Source organism: Schistocerca americana, chromosome 1, assembly GCF_021461395.2.
Source record: "Schistocerca americana isolate TAMUIC-IGC-003095 chromosome 1, iqSchAmer2.1, whole genome shotgun sequence".
In the NCBI taxonomy this organism is placed as follows: Eukaryota; Metazoa; Arthropoda; class Insecta; order Orthoptera; family Acrididae; genus Schistocerca; species Schistocerca americana.
Window position 1 is genome coordinate 1,030,941,120 of NC_060119.1, and position 6,471 is coordinate 1,030,947,590.

The window sequence follows — 6,471 nt, forward strand, 5'->3', positions numbered from 1 at the left end:
GAAAATTTGCGTATGCTGAGGCGTAAAAGCAGTGTTTGTTTTCTGTATGCTAGCCTTGAATGGAACTGCTGGGCTGCAGGTTACACTAATACTAAAGTACTCTGCCTCATATAATGTACTGTAGCCTGTACAGTAAAAATATGTAAATTTAAGTGTAGAAAAGTAAGTGTTTTAAAAAAAGAAAGAAAGAAACAGAGATTATCAAATTGCACACACTAACCATCCTCCTCTCATGCATATCATTACTTAAAATAAACATTTTAAAAAATACACACCACAATAATATAACAATTTCTGTAGTATCCAGAAAGTGTGATGCCAACAGGAGTTCGGAACTTCTACATGTGAACAAATGCCATCTTACTGCACCCAGTGGTGTTCTTGGCTTTGCAACTGTGGGCTTTGTGACCTGTGACATCAACATGTTTCAAACTACAAATATTTTAGCCTTGAGTTTTCTGATCATCAAAGGAAGATGCAACAGTGAGGGAGGCTCTGTTGATCATTTTGTAATAAGAATATCCCTTCACATTTTATCCAGGCTTAGGACTGGCTGTGCACATTGTACCCAGGCATGTTTAAATGTTTTTATTTTTATTTTTACCATTTTAATTTTTTTTCCTTTCCTTCTACAATGTTACTGCAGCAAATTCTTCTACAGACATTGGCGGAAGTGTGAACTGCAACTGGAAAGAGACGTTTCAGGGGACGCTGATTTCGTAGCTTTAATTGTAGCCATTTCCAAGTCTAGTACTGCAGTTTTTGGTGACCACCTAGATATCTTATTTTTCAGTCCAGAAAAAAAGTCTTTCATGTGCATTTCGACTTTTGTGTGGCAGCATAGAAAATAAATCTGGAAACACCTTTATTTCTTCTTTTGTGCTTCCTATATCAACAAGTGTGGTCTACATAAGAACAGTTGCATTCTCGCATAGGATTTCCTCCTCTTCTTTCCAACCAAATGCTAGCATTCTTTTGTCAGGAACACATCCATTGTCAATTTTGAAACAGCTATTACCTTCAGTTAATTTTAAAATGTCTTTGCTCAGCTGAATTTCCAAACTGGTGCCAGGGTTCTGGGTCATCCTAGAAGATTCCTTTTTACTTTACATGGCACAGCATCAGAGTTGTCATAACTTGGCATATTTGTGACAAAATCCAAACCTTTATGTTTCAAATCTTGGAATTAAAAAACAGGCACTGTCTTTTCATCATGGATACTTATTTCCTGCAGTTATGCATTTGTTTCTTAATCTGCACACCTGCTTTTTCAGTTGGGTAAGAATATTGCTGTTCATCCGTGATTCTACAATTTGAAATTTTTAACAGCCTTGACATCTATTCTGTTCAGAATACATGCACAGTCAGTTCACATACTAATCACATTTTCTGTGCATCTGGTAGCAGTCACCATCTTTGAGAAGACATGGCTTCTCCTTCATTGTTGTAATTATTTCCATTACTCACAGTATATAGAACTCAGCAGCTTGGGCCTATGAAATTATATGGAAATGAAGTCTGCTGGCAAGGGCACTGCCTGACTGACAGTGACAACCCAATTGCTGCTGGTGAATGACTGGTGTAAGTCAACAATTGGGGAGCCTGTGGTTGAAAAATGTATGGTAAAGACAGCTTGGTGAGAAATCCTACAGCATCTCCAAAAGGATCATAAACACCCTCAGAAAACAGTGACAATTAGAGTAGCCCTCACATAGGGACAGTGCTACATGGACTTTCCAGGAGTTCAGACAAACCATATTCCTTTGAGGCTCGTCCACACAGTGATGTCAATACTGTTGCCAAGGATGGCTCATTGCTGCTATATTCCCCTCATACTCTGTCCCATGCTGTCAATAGTAGCTGTTTGAAAATGTGATAATTTAAAAATAAAGATTGCATTGCACTCAAGTTTAAGATCACTTCTCCATTTTTTTGTCTTTGTCAACATTTATTAGTGGAGAAATGATGAGTTGCCCCAATCCCCAACCCCACCCCGGCTGTGACCATGACTCTGCTAATGTATCTTCGACTTATTACCCACAAAGGATTAAGCCCAATTGAAGAAAGGCTGCCCCTCAGCAGCAGCTGATTCATGCATGGCACATGAGACACATGAAGGAGCAGCAGGAAAAAATCACTATCAAACTTGTGTGTGTGTGTGTGTGTGAGAGAGAGAGAGAGAGAGAGAGAGAGAGAGAGACTGAAAGTAAGTAGTCTGTCACATGTATGTATGTACCACATACCAACTGGCTGCTGTTGAGTGGTTGTCTGCCCTCATTTTGGTTTATATTTTTCATCATTCAATTTCCATTGTCCTTATACAATAAATTAGCTCACAGAATTAAATGTTAGTCACATGGTATTTGGTCACCAATAATTTTAGATGCTTTTTGATCGTGCAGATTGAAGTAGAGTGGGTAGCAGTTGCTAAGGAAATATAAGATTATCATTCACAAAGACAGTACAGTTTTCATTTCATTCACGCTAATTAAAAGCCACAGTTATGATGTGATCATCTGGCAGATGTACTATCCTATGGTCTTACTCTCAAAATCACAGCAGACAACAAATTCATATCAGCATTGAGGCTAAACAAAGTTTGCACCTTCCTTGAACAGCTTGCACTTGACTGGGCTTGACAAAAAATTGCTTTGCTGCAACAGTGCTCATTCTGTCTGGTTCTTTTTTCATTTGCACATTTTTGAGAGAAATTCCGTGGGACAGAAATTTATTTGTAGTTGCATTCAATAAATAAATTCTCATTCCTGCTCACAAAATTGGCCAGTTACAGTGGATGATCAAGGGATCAAAACATATTAACAAGGTCAGACCATTCATGTTTCTTTCTTTATGTGAATAATATATGACCATTCCCCATAGGCTTTAGGCAGTGTCCCTGGAGAACTGTGTGCAAGGAGTAATGGAAGTGGAAGAAGACTCTGTGTTGTTGTAGTAATGTTTGAATTACATAGTAATGGGTGTTTTGATTCAATGGGCAAGTATCGTGAATCATAGCAGTTGCACAGACTTCCTCAGTAATTAGATTTTTCCATCTGCCTGTTTTAAAGAGGTCCAAAACATTACCACCTGTATTCCAATGTGGCAGTTCACACGTTGTCTGGGTTAAAAATCTGACTGACAGGAACAGCATTACAGAACAACCTTCCGTCTGGATTAGTCTATGATTCCCCTAGGTTTGAAGGCCTTTAAAAATCTTTGAGAGTTCCAGGAACAATGTGCTGTATGTCATGGATTCTGCCCATTCAGTCTGGCTAATCTGAGCAAGTTTTGACAAGAGTGGCTAGTGGTATTACATATGAGATGAGCTAGGAAGCTTATAACAGATTTCTTTTATTGTAACATTTTAATTAATGATACTTAACTGTGTAAAGCAAATGATTCTTGACTTTCTGAAATTACTCATTTATATCATGTTTTTGACCATTTTAGTTTCTACCCACCTTCGCTGACAGGTGTTTATTCTGATGGATTTATTTCACTTTCAGTGCCATGCTTGGCAAAAAGGCTACAGAATTCAGTCATGGAGTAATGACAGTGTCCTCTCTTGGGCAAGAAATGGTTTTCCATCATTGACACGACTGGCCAAAGAAACAAGAGGTGAGTGCAATGATATATAAGGCTTCAGGATACAGATTTATATAACTTTTTTTTAAACCTAGTTTGTTTATATTGTGCTACATTTTTAACTATGTTATGAAAATGAGGTGATCAGAATAATTATTGAAATATCTCTGTGTCTCATCGTTGAAGATGCTTTAGCCTTACTCAGAGTCTCACTCATGACTGCATCCAGAAGCCACAAACTTAGTGATATGCAGCACAGGAGACAAATTACACAGTGTATGTATTGTTCTGTTGATTAGCTAGGAAACACTTATCAGCAGACTCATATCAATTTTTTGCAGTGTTACAGGTACAAAATAGTCTTAATTAGGATTACTGGGATTACTACGACCAAAAACCAGTGTCCTAATGGCATTTAACTACAGTCAGAAAGATTTTATGATCCAACTACTGAGACTGATGACCTTACTGTTCAGTCCATTTTAATCCCATCAATCCATCGTCTAACCCATGGAAGTGGAAAGTATCCACTGCTAACACTCAGCACTCCAACTGATATTGGTTCTTGGCTACTTTTATAGAAATCCCTGCAAGGGCAAACACAAGGTAATATTTTATTACTACATAGAAAAAGAATCACATCAAAAACAAAATACTTCATTTTTACATGGAAACAGCTGTAGTTTATTGACGTCAATTAGACCTTGTCAAGTCAGTTTCTTTCGTTAAACACCATCTTGAGTTAATTACCAGCTATAGTAATCTATACAAAACCATTAGCTGTCAATCATGTGCAACATACTAAACAGCAACACTTACCTGTAAAATTGGTAGTAATTAATCATATTTCCTTATCCACTCATGGCAAACCACTTGTAAATTTCAAACAACTTACGGGCGGGTAATATTTTCAGCGACCGCCGATATCTCAGTGGGAGTACACCCCACCATTTTCAAGGCAAACTGCAATGGACAGATAATATACAGGCAAATTTAAAACCTCAGTTCTTAGACTGAAGCAGGAAAGATAACACACACTGAACATTAGTGCCACCAAAGATGACCAAAGTCAGAGATATCTACAGTGAGACTACAAACTAGCAGCTGCCTTTTTGCCTTACATAGGAAGCACTTCCAACAAGTTCAGTCATATTTTATGGAAATACGATGTGAAATGTGTTTTCCAACCTCCATCTAAAATTAAAGTGCTTTTGGGTTCTGTTAAGGATGATCTTGCTTTGCGTAAGGAGGGTGTATATTACAATCTTTGTAGCTGTGGCATGTCATATATTGGTCAAACTATCAGGATCATGGAGGACCAATATACTGAGCATAAATGGCACACGTGATTACAGCAGCCAAATAGATCTGCTATTGCTGAACATTGCTTGGATACTGGTCACCCCATGCTATATAACAACACTGAGATATTGGCATGTACGTCCAGCTATTGGGACTGTGTGATTAAGGAGGCAGTTGAGATTAAATTAGCGAGCAACCTAATAAACAGGGATGGAGGTTTTTGTTTAAACTCTGTTTGGAATTCTGCTCTCTCCCTTGTCAAAAAACAGAGGGATAGAGTCAATGTTACCTCACCTGCTAGTTCATAGTCTCAGTATCGATATCTCCGACTTTGGTCATCTTTGGTGGCACTAGTGTTCAGTGTGTGTTATCTTTCCTACATCAGTCTAAGAACCGAGGTTTTAAATTTGCCTGTACATCACCTTTCCATTGCAGTTTGCCTGCCGATATATCAGAGGTCGCTGAAAATATTACTTGGCTGAATACCCTTAAGTTGTTTGAAAATTGTATACATCAGGAGACACTCAGGTCTCACGCTTGCAAATTCTTTTAGGTTCTGGAAGAATAGTTTTATCAGTTACTGAAAATCAAAAACTTCTGAGTTAAAATACATAATTCTTTCATAAATCATCTCACCTCATGGGGCCTGGGCTTGCCTCCCACACCCAAAAGGATTGCTGAAAAATTCACCAATTTCGTGTGTATCAAGTAACTCCAGAAACCATTTAAACATTCAAATAATGAAAACTCCAGATTGGAATATCAACAATATTAGGAAAAGGATCGATTGCTACACACTGTAAAGATGATGCATTGAGTTGCAGACAGACACAACGAAAAGACTGTTACACATTATAGCTTTTGGTCAACATGCACACATGACGGCTACCACAGGCAGCTCCAACTGGAATGCAACTGTTGTGTGAATAGCAATGTGGAGTTGGATGGAGAATGGGGAGGGTTAGCAGTAACAGGCTACAGGTTGGGGGAGAGAACACCACTGTCTGGCAGGATTAGAGACTGCCATTAGCAGTGTTGAGAGGGTGAGTGGGGAGGTGGGGAGGTGGATGGGGAGAGAAAAAGGAGACAAGCAGGAAAGGAGAAAGGACAGGCAGGTACATTGGTGAGGGGAGGCACACAAGCAGGGTGAACGAATGGGAACAGCGAGGAAGTGATTGGACAAGTGGGTGGTAACTGTTTGATGAAGGGTGTGGGGACAGCAGCTTACCATTGCTTTAGGCCAGGTTAATTTTGGGAGTGGACAATGTGTTGTAAAGACATCTCCCATCTGCACAGTCTGGAAAAGCTGGTGCTGGAGGGGGGGGGGGGGGGGCATCCAGATGGCCCAGCCTTTGAAATCAAGGGTGTTGTGTTCAGCTGCATGTTGTGTCACTGGGTGGTCTACTTTGCTCTTGGCCACAGTTCAGCAGTGGCCATTCATCCTGGTGAATAGCTGGTTAATAATCATACCCATATAAAAATATTGTGCAATTGTTGCAGCAGATCTGGTATACTATATGGCTGCTTTCATAGTTAGCTTGGACTTGGATGGAATAAGACAAGCCCGTGACAGGACTACAATGG